Raw genomic sequence first — 17,550 nt, forward strand, 5'->3', positions numbered from 1 at the left:
TACATTATTTCATAATGGTGGTTGACTTAGAAGTCAAGTATCACAGCTTGAAAGAAGACAGCTAGTACTTTCTAAACAACTGCTTCTCAAATTTTGTGTATCCATAACCCAATTTTTGGACTAATAACTTGAAAAAAAAAGGTATTGCTGTTAAATATGGGCATTCCTTATTACTAAAACATTCCATGTCCTAATACAATCGGTTTCATTAGAAAACAATAATGGGGCTTTGACCTAATTATACAGCAAAATTTTAATATTAATCAAAACAATCCTAACAATTAAAAATACATTTCTTCTCTAATGCTACTGATATCCAAGGTAAGTGTTTTGTCAGAATGGCCAAAATTAACAACACAAGAAACAGATGTTGGCGAGAATGAGAAGAAATGGGAACCCTTCTGTACTGTTGGTGCAAATGCAAAATGGCGAAGCCACTCTGGAAAACAATATGGACTTTCCTCAAAAATGAGAAATATAACTAGCTTATGACCCCACAATTGTACCACTAGGTACTTATCCAAAGGATACAAAAATGCCGTTTTGAAGGAGCACAGGCACCCCAGTGTTTATAGCAGCACAATCAACAATTGCCAAACTATGGTAAGAGCCCAAACTTCCATGGACTGATGAATGGATAAAGAAGATGTGGTGTATATATATATATATATATATATATATATATATATATAGTGGGATATTACTCAATGATCAAAAAGAATGAAATATTGCCATTTGCAACAACGTGGTTAGAACTGGAGTGTCTTATGCTAAGTGAAACAAATCAGACAGAGAAAGACAAATACCCTATGATTTCACTCATATGTGGAACTTAAACAAAATATATGAATATAGGGTAAGGGAAGGAAAAATAAAAACAGAGAGGGAGGCAAAGCATAAGAGACTCTTAAATACAGAGCACAAACTGAGGGTTGCAGGAGGGGAGATGGGCATTAGTGGGTGATGGGCATTAAGGAAAGCACTTCTTGGGATGAGGTCTGGGTGTTATATGTAAGTGATGAATCACTGAATTCTACTCCTGAAACCAACACTACACTCTATGTTAACTAACCTGAATTTAAATAAATAAATTAAAAAAAATAACTCCTGAACCTCTCTTATGCCATGTGTCATTGTGCACTATGCTAATTATAGCCTCACCATCTCCCAACTATTGAACACACTGTCCTTATTAGTACTTCCTAGATATCAGACAACTTGTAGTAGTATTATTTAATTATTGTTTTTAAATTACAGGTCTTCCATTTTAAACAATTTTTGTTCAGTTTTAACCTGATTTTAAAACTTTATTTAGCTTTAAATATGGACAATGTATTTCAATGTTCACTGTCAATTCTTTTCTATTAATTGCATTCTATTTATAAAAGCTTACTTCATTTCAGTGTTTTAGGTAATTATTGCAAAGTTAATTCATAAATTATATTACTGAACATCTACATATTTGAATATGTACTTTGTTGGCTCACCTATCTAAAAAATCAAGTTAGTTGAGTATAAAAGTATTGTTTGCAAGATTTTATATGTCATAGCCCTCTATTTCTTATTTTAATTTATTGAAGAAAAAAGTCTGTTGCCATACTAATAACTCCTTTTTATATTCAACAAAATTTTTTATCCTCTTATTTTTCGTAGTGTTTTCTCTCTCATGTGTGTGTGTGTATATGTGTGTGAGTACAATTTTAAAATTGAGCAGGTACCAAAATGTGTATTACTTATTTTTATATCTATTGAAATATTGTGAAATTTTTAATCTGAAGTAACATTCTGATTTACTCATCTTAAGAAAAATTTCTTATGTTATAAATTTGATTAATTGCATTTTGAAAATATTTTTTCTGATTTTATTATTCTGAATGTTTATTTTCATGCATGTAATATGTCCACGTGCCTTCACGAAGCTATTCCTGGGCCTTATATTATAATGTTTTCAGAATTCTATTTTCCTTATTTAGTAACACTTCACATAATATCTATTTAATATTTAGGTTTAATACTTGCTGGTAGATGCATATTTATATAGGAAGAGTCCACTTTATTTCATATTCTAACCCAGAGATCAGAAACCTTTTTCAGCAAGGAACCCAGTAGTAAATATTTGAGGCTTTGGAGGCCACACAGTCTCTGCCATAGCTACTTAACTCCGTCATTATATTCAAAGACAATATGTAGGTAAATGAGTGGGGCTGTGTTCCAATGAAACTATATTTACAAAAACATCTAGGAGGCCAAATTTGGCCTTTAAGGCATAGTTTGCCAACCCCTGCTCTAATCCAAAAGGTTCTCTTGGCTCTCTCATCTTAATTATAACTAGAGAACAAGTTGATACACAGATCCAACCCAATGACCTGCCTCTAGTGCAGTACTCTAATATTCTAATGCAATACTCTAGTATTCTAGTGCAGTACTCTAGTGCGCTACTTCTCTGTTACCTCAGGGAGCTCTTCTACTTCCAGTGCCTTGTTCTTATATCTGAATTTATACATAATTGTAAAAACTTCATACCCTGGCGTATTCTGCTATAATAGATCTTCTTCAACTACTTATCTGTCTTGCCTGTAGTACTCTACTTATGGGGCCTGTTTATCCAACATTCAGAAGTGCAAAGCTGTGTAATTTTCTGTTTACCATCTCTATTAGTTATCTATTGTTGAATAATAAATTATCACAAATTTAGCAGTTTAAAACAACACACATTTATTACCTCACAATCACCAGGGGCCGGGAATCTGGGCATAGCTTAACTATGTTCTCTGCTTAAGCCCTCACAAGACTGCAGTGAAGATATTGACTAAGAAGTGTTCTCATCTGAAGGCTTAACTGGGAAAGAACCTACTTCTAAGCCCATTTGTGTTTGCTGGCAGAATTTACTTCCTTATAGTTGTAGGACTGAGGGTACTGGCTATTGGCTAGGGGCAACTCTCAGATTGTATAGGTTATCCACTGTTTTTTGCTAGGGGGTCTTTCCCACAATGAAAGCTCACTTTTCTAACCAACAAGAAGAGTTTCTAAAGGGAGTTTACTAGCAAGATGGAACCTCACAAAGGTATTTGATCATGGAAATGACATTCTATTGCTTTTGGACATTCTGTTGCTAGTGCGAAGTGTAAACATCAGGAGGCAGGCGTGTTAGGGGCCACCTTAGACTGTATCTGCAACACTATTGACACTAAGCCTCTAACTTAGGAAATAAAGAACAATAAATGTACAAATTATTTTTTGTCTTTGAATTTTAGTCTTTTTAATAGGAAGCATGTGTATACCATAATTGTAGGTTATGAACCTTTAGGGCTAATTCCCTAATTTGGAAAATAGATTGTTTTACCAATAATCATTTGGTTACTTGTATCTTTTCTAATCTTCAAAATTATTACTGGTGGAAGTTGTTAAAGGTTGCATCAGATACTTTTTTTAGCCAGGTATCATTTTAAACCAGAGATCTACAGGATCAGTCAATTCTAAATGTAGTATTTTATTTGAAACATCTTATCAAGAAGGCAGAACTTTCCTATGTCAGTTTAATAGAGGTAAATTCCTTTTAGGCAGCAACTGCTCAAGCATGATGGTTTGAATCCAAAGGTATCATCATGATCTTGTAACAGAATAGCTTGACAAAATGACCCATGCTTACCAAGGTTTGCCAAAGCACACTCATTATGTTTAGAAGTTACATTGACAAGGCTAGTTCACAAATGCTCATATTTCAAACTATTGTAGCTCTGATACTTCCTAGAAAGGCAAAGGACAAGAACATGAGTTAGAATGACTTGGCTAAATTAAGTTCAAGGACAGGTTACTGGCAGTTATTAAAACTTGAATCAGTTATCTACTGAGTTCATGTTCTTGAATCATTATTATGTTCTTAAAGCTGCCTAGTTGACCAATCACTAAAGAAGACTATTTTCTGAAGAATGTAACTTCTATAACTTTTGCTTATTTGCTTTAGAAATTTAAGGCAAAAGATATATAATATCTGCAAATTTGGATTTGTATAACATTCCATTTATCCTCTCATCTACTTTTATATAAGTAGGTTTAATTTATAATTAACCGTAAGTTTTCTCCTAAAACCTGTTTATTTCTCTAAAAAATACATGTGGATGGATAATCCAAGATTGTTATTTGACAGTAACAATTATGTCATGACTTAAAAGAATATGTTCCTAAAAATTAAAGCTTCTCTTACACATATATTCATAAGATTTTCTTTTAAAAATTTTATGAAATTGGTTAGTTAGTTCTTTCATGTTTAATGACTGTTAAACAGTAAACTTTTTTTTTGAAAAAATATTATGAAATATATCAGACATTCTTAAAGACTAAAAATTTATATAGGAAACCTGTGTATCCCATTCCAGGTTATACAACATGTTGAAATCATGAATATTGCACTTAGAAATCCCATTCCCCACCTGTTCTCATAATACTTAACCATTTTCAAAAATTTGAATGTTGGCATTTCCATCCATCTCTTTTTACATTCTTTTCTTCAAAGCATAGATATACAAAACTTATATATGATTGTTTTATAGCAATATTTTTACAAAATCTATTCTCATATATGTAATACTATTCAACAGTTGTTAATACAGAGAGCAACCTATATAATTAGGTAATTGAAGAACTCTGCTACCAGAAACATTCTTGCCTATATATGTCTCCGTGTAAAAATATTTTAAAGGTTTTCTGTGTTCTATAACTTGAGATGAAATTACTGTGTCATATGGTGAACGCATCTTCAAATTTGCTAAATATTGCCAAATTTCTTTCCAATTTATACCTATTTAATGAATTAGAATTACCAGTTTTTTTAATATACACAAGTTTGCATCTTGTGTATAAAATCCTTCCCTACCAAAGTGGTATATTCTCTGATATATTTTTATTAACTCTTTGAAGTTTGTTGTTGATGATATGAGGTTGGCATTTTATTTTTTTAAGTTATATCTAACTAAAGGTCACAAAACTGTTTTTGTCTAAGATCCTATTAGTTGCTAGAGCTTCATGGGACAAATACAACCAGTATTTGTTAGGTTAAGCCTCACTAAATACTCCTATGAAAATTTTTTGGCTGCTCTTAGCCATTTGCTTTTCCATATAATGGTAAGAATACACATGCCAAATTAAAAAAAAAACAAAGAATTTTTATTGGAATTGTGAGAAATTTATGAATTAATATGAAGATAATTACCATACTTAGGATATTTTTCCTCTCATAAATATGTCATATATTGCAATGTAGTATTTATTTTTAATGTCTTTCAATAAAGTTTTTAATGTTCTCCATAAACATCATTGTACAGCTATTGTTGAACTTATTCTGAGACACTTTATTATGATTATTGCTTAGTTAAGTGGTATTTTATATCTTTAAATGATTCCTGATGATATATAAAAATGCAATTTTATTTTTTTAATTATTTATATTATGTTCAGAAAATTTACTAATCTCTCTTATTAATAGCAATAAGCTCTTCTGTGCTTTTCATGAAAACCATACTAATTGTGAATGATAAAAGATTTCTTTAAATATTTTAGGGTCTCTGAAAATCTTACACCTTTTATTTCCTTTTTGTCATCCAACATTTTATAGGTCCATCATTACCATGTTAAATAGAAATGATTATGGCTTCTTTTTGTTTCTATTTGTCCAAGATACCTTTATCTTATGCTTTCAATGTTTTATATCTTTTTGGTTATTTGTTTTAAAAATGACATATGACCAGATTTCAATTTTAATCTTATCTAAATACTCCTTTATTTTTAATAAAGTGTTAACTCCATATTACGTTTATATAGTGAATATTATGTTTGAAATAAGTTTTGGCTGTTAATTCAGTGCCACATAGTTTATTACTGCTGTAAAAAAATGTCACCAACTTTTCTCCATTTTAAGTCTGAATAATATGATTAAGTAGTAGAAACAAGCAATCATAAACTTTCAAGATATGATTTCGAGATAAAAGTTTGTTTTGTTCTGTTTGGTTTTGTTTTACTCCCACATACTCTGCCCTTTCCAAATAACTGCCAAAATATCTCTATTCAACAATGTCACTCAAGAACACAGATTGCTCCAATCCTTAGACCCACCATCTAAACACAAAGCTTACTTTAAGATTTCCACCAAGTAGAAAAGAGAAATTGCATTACCCATTTTCTTTACACTGGCTTCTGCTGGAAGTGACACAGCTTCCTCTCTTATTTCATGGTTCAGAGTGAGTCAGATGGCCCTCGGGGAAGGGGCTGAGAAGGGCAATCTCCCATGCATCTGAAGTGGGTAATGAAGCAGTTCATAATGCACGCAAGCAATTTTAGATAAAATCCTGATGACATTTTTAAGTGTCATAATAAATACGTGAAATAACAGCAGGAATAGGTTGGATGATGATATTGAGACTTCTTTTCTAAGAAAATATGTACCTTTCCCTTGTTTATGACTCTTTGTGTCACTCAAGAACATTTTAAAATACTTTTAATGTAGAATGTGAGCATTTCTTGCCAAGTTTATCTTCTATCCAATTTATATTATTCATTACTAATATAAACAGAACATTTCCTTCATCATATTTCTTCTGGCTTGTCATTATTTTTGAAGTATATGGAAGTTATTAATGTTCTATATTATTAGCCACTTGTATACGTGAATTTTTTGTTTGTTCTGCTGCTATCATAGGTTATTTTCACTTGATTCTCTTAAAATTTCCAGGTACAAAACCATGTCATCTGCAAATATTAGTCAGCCTTCTTCAGTGTTTATATGTGTTATATTTCTTCTTTCTAATTTTCTTGGATAATGGCAACAGGACATTTTTAAATAATAGTGGTAATAGAGATTTTTGTCTTATTCCTGACCTTAGTAGAAATGTTCCTAGCATCTTTTCATTATAATAATACTAGTTTGGGTTCAGATTAATACATTTTCTCATGCTAAGGAAACTTTAGATCTTCCTATTTTTTTCAAAGTTTCAGAGTTGTTTTGTTTTGTTATATTTTTAATAAGACAAAGACTTACATTTCATCAAAGGAATTTTCAGCATCTACAGAAATACTCAGATGATATTTGGGTACTTCCCAAATAATGTAAATGTAGTTATATTAATTATATGCCCTAATGTAAATATAAATTATATTAATATATGCCAAATACTGAACCAATCTAGTCCTGGAATAAACCCCACTAAATTATATTGTGCTTAAGTGTTCCTAGATTTCTGCTTAAATTTTATTGAACATTATTACATCAAAACTCATTACTTATTTTTAGAGCTTTATTGGGGTATAATTGACAATTAAAAATTATATATATTTAAGGTGTACAATTTAATGAGGTGATCCACAGTGTGACATAATCACCACAATCAAGATAATTAACATATCTATTACCTTTTGTAGTTACCATCTTCTTGTTTTGTGTATGGCAAGAACACTTGAAGTCTAACCTCTTAGCAAACTTCCATTATATAATACACTATTGTTAACTGTAGTCACAGTGTTGTACATTAGATCTCCAGAATTTATTCATCTTGCATAACTGACACTTTGTGCCCTTTGACCAACATCTCATTTGCCCCTTTCCTCACATCTTTGCAACCACCACTCTACTCTCTGATTCTATTTTAGATTCCACATATAAATGAGATCATGCAGTATTTGTCTTTTAGTATCTGACTTATTTCACTCAGCATAATGTCCTCCGAGTTTATCCATGTTGTTGCAAATGGCAGAATTTCCTTCTTTTTAAGAGTGATTAATAGTCCATGGGCTGCCTGTGTGTTTCAGTCAGTTAAGTGTCTGAATCTTGATTTCCACTCAGGTCATGATCTCATGGTTATGAGACTGAGTCCCACATTGGGCTCTGCACTGGGTGTGGACCCTGCTTAAGTATCTCTCTCCTCTTCTGCCCCTGCTCTGCTCACGTGTGCCTACTCACTCTTTGTCTCTTTCTCTCTCTCTCTCAACAACAACAAAAATAGAATGAATAATAGTCCATTTTATTTGTAACTACTTTTCTTTTATCCATTCATCTGTCATAGGGCATTTAGGTTGTCTCCATATTTTTAAAAAAATTAATAAATTAATTTAATTTTGAGAGAGAGAGAGAGAGAGAGTGAGCAAGGGAGGGACAGCGAGAGAAGGAGACACAGAATCCTAAGCAGGCTCCAGACTCTGAGCTTTCAGCACAGAGCCCGACGGGGGCTGGAACCCACAAACCTCGAGATCATGACCTGGGCCAAAGTGGGACATTTAACCACCCAGGTGCCCCCTAGGTTGTCTCTATATTATCCATACATCTGTTTTTAAAAATTTTTAAATTAAAATAAAAATTGTTATAAAACTTATACTTGAAATGTGAGAATTTAGAAATCTTCTTTATTTCCTATTCTAAATGGCCTTTTGTGTTCTTTAAATATTTCATAGTATTTCTTGTGAAACCAAGTAAGGATAGAGCTTTTGGGGGAAAGAATGGTTATTTCTTTTAAAATGTTATTTCTTCAATGGAAATTGACTCTCTCTTTCTCCAAATATAATACATTTGTAGTTTTTCCAGTTTTTTGTTGTTGTTGTTGTTGTTAAGGGCTCTATTTTCTTTAACTACAGCAATAGGCTGTTATATAATACATAATATTCCCATATCCTGGCCCTCATAGAACCTGATCTTGTTCAAGTGGGCTTTCGCTTAATCCTGCATCTCTAGTTTCTTAGAGTGCTGGATCTAGGATGATAGTACTTGCCTTCCTGGATGACGCATTCATTTTTGAAGGTGTATTTTGCTGCCAAATTTGACACCTGCCATCTCCAAAAAACGTTTCTAGGACTCTGGTCCTTTATCATGTCAGGTTTCCCCCGCCCCCAGAGGTTCCCTGTCAGGGTGGATCTCCCCTCTGAGAGTGAATAGTTGCTGAAGATTTCTGAGATCTGCCATTATAAGGTCCTCGCCATCCTTCTTGTTCTTTGCCACAGAACCTTATGACTTTCATACACTTCGTAAATGGTTCCTTTGGTCTCAGATGCTTTAGGTAACCCTCAATGGTAATTGGAGTTCTAGGTTTTCTCTGACTTCTCCTTATACCAAAAATGTACTCAATGTTTGTTGATGTTGTTCCAAAGACAATTTTTAGAGCAGTTTTAGGCTCATATTACATGTACCGAAAGGTACCTAGCCCGTACATGCATAGTCATCCCTATTATGGATGACCCCACCAGAGTTCTACATATGTTACAACTGATGAACCTACACTGACACATCCTAATCACTCAAAGTCCATAGTTTACATTCTTGTTGTGCATTCTATGGGTTTGGATAAGTGTATAATGACTTGTATTTGTCACTGTAGGATCACAAAATATTTTCACTGCCCTAAAAATTCTTTGTGCCCCACCTATTCAACCCTCCCTTGCTTCCCAGCCTTTGGTAACTGATATTTTTTACTGTCTCCATAGTATTACTGCCTTTCCCACAATCATAGAACTGGAATCATACACTCTGTAGCCTCCTCAGATTATCTTTTTTCACTTAGTAACATGCATTTAAGGTTCCTCCATGTCTTTTCATGGCTTGATAGCACACTTATTTTTAGTGCTGAAAAATATTCCCTTATCTAGAATGGCATATTTTTCTTATGCAGTTTACTTATCTATTCATCCAATGAAGAACGTCTTGGTTGCTTCCAAGTTTTGGCAATTATGAATAAGGTTGCTATAAATATCCATGTGCAGGTTTTTGTATGGTCATAGGTTTTCAATCCTTTGGGTAAATACCAAGAGGCACAATGGCTGGATCATATGGTAAAATTATGTTTAGTTTTCCAAGTACTCCCTGAGTTTCTATTGTTATTCTTCTGGTTGCTTTTCATGGGAGACTTTAAAATTTAGCATTGCTATTTATGCTCCTAACCAGAATGAAAAGTTCTGCTCACTTCCTCTTAAATGAGATATCTCAAAATCAGAAGCTAACAGAATCCAGTCAAGAAAAAATAAATGAGTAAATTTGGCTGGATTTATGAAAATGCTATCTTGAATTTTCTGGGCACACATACTGCATATATTAAAAAGTAAGAATATTCTTCATTTCCACAATAAAGCACCCACTCTAATTTTCTTAGAATATAAAACCATCTCTTTAATGTTCCACTTTTAGTTATGCAAGAAGAAAAGCAACAGAGGAAATAAATGGTCTATCTGAACCAAGACTCAGCCTCATGCCTGGGAGTAATTACAGATTGACAAGGAGGGTATCAACCTAGATAGTGTGCACCACTACTTATGTGGCTTGGGTCCAGTGTGACAGCTATTCAGATTATCCAAGAAACCCTAGGAATTCGGGTTTCTATGTGAAATATCCTGCATTTTAACTGATGGCGTATTTTTAAAAACATATTCAAGTCAAACAAACATTTGTTAGCCTTGTCTGAGCAGCAGACTTTCAGCATATGAAGCCATCCTGATCCCTTAAACTTCATTGTTATTGCTACATTTGGCATCATCTCAATTTCTGTGTGTCTGAAAGTGGGCACATAAATATATATTTCATTTTTGACTTTTATATCTAAAAATATCACTGGCAGTGTAGGCTTAATTTTTTGTTTAAGTGATGGAGAGCACATCTACTTCTCTGTCAGTAAAACCTCCCAGTCATTTCTCATTTAAACACTTGTTCATTAAATTATATATATTTTCTCTATTCCATGCTTTTGGCTTATTTTAGACCTTGATAAATTGAACACTTTTACTTTTTCCTCTCAGATATTCTATGCCCGATGCTCCTTTTACTACATCAACATAAAGGATGGATTAATGATTTTACTGGGAAGACAGGGACATCCATTTTACAGCATCCTCACAGACATCACAGGGCTATATAGTGCTCTAGATAATTACAGGAACAAATTCCCAACAGAAACATCAGAAAATGGCACCAGGGAGAAATGAAGTAAAATCAGATTGTATTAAACAAAATATTTTATAACTCATAAGATATATATGTTTAACATTTCAGCTTAAAAATATAAATGAAAGAATCAGACAATCGAACAAAACAAGTCAAAGAAATCTTGAGTTGTATTTTGTCTCTTTCTTTCTTTTTTGTTTCTTGGCTTCTAAGTATATCTTTTAATCAACTTTCAGCATATGATAAACTTCCAACTTTCCCTGAATCATAGTGGACCCTATTTAACTTTGAAAATTTGATGAAAAAAGTTGATAAACTAAGATTACTGTAAGTTTTCTTTATTGAAACCACACCTACTGGCACGTAGTACTCAATTAGTATTTTTTTTAATGTTTATTTTTGAGACAGAGACAGCGTGAACAGGGGAGGAGCAAAGATAAGGAGACACAAAATCAGAAGCAGGGTCCAGGCTCGGACCTGTCAGCACAGAGCCCCATGCAGGGCTCAAACTCACAAACCGTGAGATCATGACCTGAGCCTCATAACCGCTTAACCGACTGAGCCACCCAGGCGCCCCTCAATTAGTATTTCTTAAAATATAAATTAATAAGCATCTTTATAATGATGTCCATTAATTTATTCTAGCTGCATGTTGGAATTCTCACCAGCCTTGTGAAATGGATTAATCTGAATTTATTAAAAAAAAAACCTAAATTTTATCTTTGTACACACTCTTACGATTACTACTTAATTCACTAAGTTTTCAGGCTATGGAGACTGGCAGAATAGGCAGTATGCTAAGTTTTGGGATTTGAGGAATTCTTACAATTCAGTAGCATCTTTTAAATTTTAAAAACTACATCTCATTTAATCTAGCATTACAACTTCTAGATTATACGAAAGAATGGTCCCCCTCATTTGTGAAATTACAGCACTAGGTTTTCAGAATGTAAGACTAAAGCTTACTGTATATCCGTCAGTCAGTAAGAAGATAAAATATGCTACATTTATATAGTGGAAGACTTTGCAACATTTAACAAAAAGTTAGATGTCTAGTTATTTCTGTGCTATGTGTTATCTTTTAAATGACACATCCTAGATAAAAATGTTATCTGTATTATGTTTCTGTTTGTAAAAAATGAAAAAATCTTAATATATACCTACAATGGTATACAAGTACAAATTATATGTATACTGTTCGTATATATAAGGACTATCTCTTGATGATGCATGAAATTACCAGTTCTCTTCTGGGGTGGGGAACTGAAGGAAGTAGTAACAATAGTAGTAACAACATCTAACTACATACCAAGAAGTTGTATTTAATTTACACATAATATTCCATTGAATCTACATAAAAATGACCAGTAGGTTCTAATATCATCCCTTTTATTCAGAAATAAAAAAATTGGCTCACAGAGAAATTAATTTGACTAAAAACATGGAATTAGTTATTTGTGATTCCAGAATGAGCCCAACCTATCTGACTTCAGAACCAGGGCTCTTAAACTTGTGTGTATATGTCTAAGTTTAATTTACTCAAGTGTTTTTAAAAATTAAAGTTACATGCACATTGTTTGAAGAGTCAAGCTGTTCCTTAAGGATTATTATGAAAAACTTTTACCACCAACCCTGTAGGGTTCCCCCCCCGCCAGAGTCACCTACTTTCAATTTTTGTCAATATTCAAAGTGTTTCACCAAGTGCATGCATAATAGTATTATATAACTACATTTCAGTTTTTCAGCTTTAGGCATTATTCATGAACTTCTCACTAAGAAAGATATGATTTTCACTTTATTATCCTCTTCTCTGTCTCTCCTTTATCTCTGCAACAAACAACACACTTGCTTGCCATCCTGCTAATGCAGTAACTTCACTTTGGGGTTAGAACATTATCCAGTGTTTAAAATGATGATGTTGTAAATACTATTCACCACTGAGCCATAGAGCATATTTCTTTTCTTCTTATATTCCTCACAGTGAATTTGTCTTATTTTGTCTTACTGTTTCTTTGAATAGTTTCCTGCTTTTATAACTTAAAACATCCAGCCAAGTGTCCCACCCTCCTTGAAATGCATTCAGACTTAGCAGCTGTACAATCAATTGGATCTTATCAAAAAATCTCTGGCTACTTCCCACCTGCTCCAATCTGAACTTTGACCTCTGTCTGTAGAGCACAAGGATTTAGGTTTTTTGCTTTGTCATTATCCTAGAGTCTCCCTTTGCCCCTTCCTGCCTTATTTTGATCCCCTGCTTCCTGGATCCCATCATATGTATTAACCTTTTTAAAATTGTTGTTGTTTAATTTCTCATTTTGGTTGAGGATCTCAATAGTCTTCAATATCTTTCAGAATTTATCTTTACCCTCATCTTTGTATGAAAGTTTAGTTGGAGGTAGAATTCTGGACTGGAAATCATTTTTGCTTAGTAATTTCATATTACCCTTTTGCCTTTAAGCATTCTATGCTGAAACTGAAACAGTGAAAATTACTGTTTTTCCTGAGTCTGTATAAGACAAGTTTTTCTTAAGGGAGTTTTGTAGGATATTCATGTTATCTTCATGATTTGAAATTCAACAGTGATTTTATCATGGTGTGCATCTGTTTTCATCCATGGCTCTGGATATTTAGCAAGTGCTCTCAATCAACAGACTCATGATTTTTAGCTCTGGGAAATATTATTTAATAATTTTACTATTTTCTCCTCTCCTTCCTTTCTCTGCTGCCTCTTTCTAGATGTTGAACATTTAGACCATTTTTTCTTCCTATTTATTCTATATTTTATTTAGTTCTGCTTTGTTCTTATTATGTGGAGCAAAAACTTTCCAAACATTCTGTTGAGTTTTTCTTTTCTGTTTTAATATTTATTTTAGAGAGAGAGTGCAAGTGGTAGAGGGGCAGAGAGAGGGTGATAGGATCTGAAGCAGGCTCTGCACTGACAGCAAGTGAGCCTGATGTGGGACTCAAACCACGAAGATCATGACCTGAGCTGAAGTTGGAAGCTCAACGGACCGAGCCACCCAAATGCCTCGCATTTTTCAATTCTAGTTTCACAATTTTAATTTTGAACAGTTTTGCTTTCATCTCTGATTTTTCTTTATTAAAAATATAGCATCTCCTGGGGAACCTGGGTGGCTCAGTAGTTAAGCATCTGACTTCAGCTGGTCATGATTTCACATCGGGTGAGCTCGAGCCCCACTTCTGGTAAGCACTAGCTCTGCTTTGGGTAAACACGAGCCTCACTTTGGGTGAGCCCCACTTCTCTCTCTCCCTCTTCCTCTGCCCCTTCTGGGATTCTCTTTCTCACTGCCCCAAACTCACTTGCACCCTGTGTCTTCCTTTCTGTCAAAAAAAAAAAAAAAAAAAAATATATATATATATATATATATATATATATATATATAAAATCTCTTTCTGTTTGTACATATAACACTTCCCATATGTCTCTCAGAAAAATAATGATACCATTGTATTTTTTTTATTTTTTGTTTTCTTAATTTTACTACATTCCAGTGTAAAATATAAATTTAATATAATTACACATAAGACAGTATCAAATTTTAGTTTTGTATAGTGTCTTATTTTTCACTTTTTAGTTCAAGTTTTTATTTAAATTCCAGTTAGCTGGCATACTGTGTAATATTAGTTTCAGGTGTAGAATTTAGTGATTCATCACTTTCATATAACACCTAGTGCTCATCACAACCAGTGTCCTCCTTAATACCCATCACCCATACGACCCCACGCCAACCCACCTCCCCTCCAACAGCCCTCAGTTTGTTCTCTATAGTGAAGAAACTGTTTTCTGATTTGCCCCTTGCTTTCCCCCTATGTTCATCCACTTTGTTTCTTCAGGTACATGTATGAGTGAAATAATATGGTATTTGTCTTTTTCTGACTTATTTTGCTTAGCATAATAGTCTCTATTTCCATCCATGTCTTTATATGTGTGTGTATGTGTGTGTGTTTGTGTGCATATACGTACATATATACCGCATCTTTATCCATTCATCAGTTGATGGGCATTTAGGCTCTTTCCATAATTTGGCAGTTGTTGATAGTGCTGCTATAAACATTAGGGTGCATGTATCCCTTCCATTCAGTAATTTTGTATCCTTTGGGAAAATACCTAGTAGTGCAATTGCTAGATCATAAGTAGTTCTATTTTTAACATTTTGAGGAACCTCCATACTGTTTTCTAGAGTGGCTACACCCATTTTTATTACCTCCAATAGTGTAAGAGGGTCTTCCTTTCTCTGCATCATCATCAACATCTGTTTCGTGTGTGGTTAATTTTAACCATCTGACAGATATCAGGTGATATTGTGGTTTTGATTTTTATTTCCCTGATGATTAGTGATGTTGATGTGTCTATTGGACATCTGGATGTCTTTGGAAAAATGTCTATTCATGTCTTCTGCCCATTTCTTAACTGGATTATTTGTTTTTTGGGTGTTGAGTTTGGTAAGTTCTTTATAGGTTTTGGACACTAACCCTTTATCAGATACATCATTAGCAGATATCTTCTCTCATTCTGAAGGTTGCCTTTTACTTTTGTTGATTGTTTCTTTTGCTGTGCAGAAGCTTTTTATCTTGAAGTCTCAATAGTTCAAAAGTTTAGCTTACCTCTGGAGATGTGACTAGTAAGAATTGCCATGGCCAATGTCAAAGAGGTTACTGACTGTGTTCTTTTCTAGGATTTTGATATTTTTCTGTCTCACATTAGGTCTTTCATCTATTTTGAGGGTTTTTTGTGTATGGTATAAGTTTCATTGTTTTGCATGTTGCTGTCTAGTTTTCAAGACTGACCTTTTCCCATTGGATATTCTTTCTTGATTTGATGAAGAATAGTTGACCATAGTTGTGGAACCACTCCTGGGTTTTCTCTTCTGTTCCATTGATCTATGTGTCTGTTTTTGTGCCACTACCATACTGTCTTGATCACTACAGCTTTGCAATGTAACCTAAAGTCTGGAATCGTGATGCCTCCAGCTTTACTTTGCTTTTCTAGATTGTTTCGGGTATTTGGGGTCTTTTTTGACCCCAAGTTTTAGGATTGTTTGTTCTAGCTCTGTGAAAAATGCTGTTAGTATTTTGATAAAGATTGCATTAAATGTGTAGATTGCTTTGGGTAGCATAGACATTTTAACACTGTTTGTTCCTTTAATACATGAGCATGGAGTGTCTTTCCATTTCTTTGTCATCTTCACCAGTGTTTTATAGTTTTCAGACTACAGGTCATTCACCTCTTTGGTTAGATTTATTCCTACATATATTATTGTTTTTGCATAATTTTAAATGAGATTAATTCCTTGATTTCTGTTTCTCTACCTCATTATTGGTATATAGAAATGCAACAGATTTAAGTACATTGATTTTGTATCCATCCTGAGACTGTACTGAATTTATATATCAGGTCTAGCAGTTTTTTGGTGGCATCTTCCAGGTTTTCTACATAAAGTTGCATGTCATCTGCAAATAAGGAAAGTTTGAATTCTTCCTTGATGATTTGGATGGCTTTTATTTCTTTTTGGTGTCTTATTGCTGAAGGTAGACATACTACTACTATGTTAAATGACAGTAGTGTGAGTGGACATCCCTATCCTGCTCCTGTTCATAGAGGAAAAGCTCTCAGTTTTTCCCCATTGAGGATGATATTAGCTGTGGGTTTTTGTATATGGCCTTTATGATGTTGAGGTTATGTTCCCTCTATCCCTACTTTGTTAAAAGTTTTTATCAAGAATGGATGCTTTGTCAAATGTTTTTTCCTGCATCTCTTGAGAGGATCATATGGTTCTTAGCCTTTTTTTTATTAATATGGTATATCACATTGATTGATTTGTAAATATTGAGCCACCCATGCAACCGAGCTATAAACCCTACTTGATTGTGGTGAATGATTCTTTTAATATACTGTTAGATTTGATTTGCTAGTTTTTATTGAGAAGTTTTGCATCAATGATAATCAGGGGTATTGGCCTGTAGTTTCTCTTTTTAGTGGAGCCTTATATGGTTTTGGAATCAGATCAATGCTGGCCACATAAAGTGAGTTTGGAAGCTTTCCTTCCATTTCTCTTTTTTGGAATAGTTTGAGAAGAATAGATGTTAACTCTTATTTAAATGTTTGGTAGAATTCCCCTGGGAAGACCTGGGCTTTTGTGTTTTGGGAGATTTTTGATTATTGATTTAAATTCTTTGCAGGTTATCAGTCTGTTTGAGTTTCCTGTTTTTTTCTTGTTTGAATTTTGGTACTTTATATGTTTCTAGGTATTTATCAATTTCTTCCAGATTGTCCAGTTTGTTGGCACATAATTTTTCATAATATACTCTTATAATTGTTTGTATTACCATGGTGTTGATTGTGATCTCTCCTCTCTCATTTGTGATTTTATTTATTTGAGTCCTTTCTCTTTTCTGTAACTTTGGCTAGGGGGTTATAAATATTAATTTTTTCAAAAAACCAGCACCTCCTTTCAAAGTATAGCATCTGTCCTATTGTGTTTTTGTTTATTTTTATATCATTTTTTTCAGCTCTAATATTTATCATTCCCCTTCTTCTATTGGCTTTAGGCTTCAGTTTTTGTTCTTTTTCTAGTCCCTTTAGATATAAGGTTAGGTTGTTTGAGATTTTTCTTGCTTTCTGT

This window comes from Prionailurus viverrinus, chromosome A1 (genome assembly GCF_022837055.1).
Source record: "Prionailurus viverrinus isolate Anna chromosome A1, UM_Priviv_1.0, whole genome shotgun sequence".
In the NCBI taxonomy this organism is placed as follows: domain Eukaryota; kingdom Metazoa; phylum Chordata; class Mammalia; order Carnivora; family Felidae; genus Prionailurus; species Prionailurus viverrinus.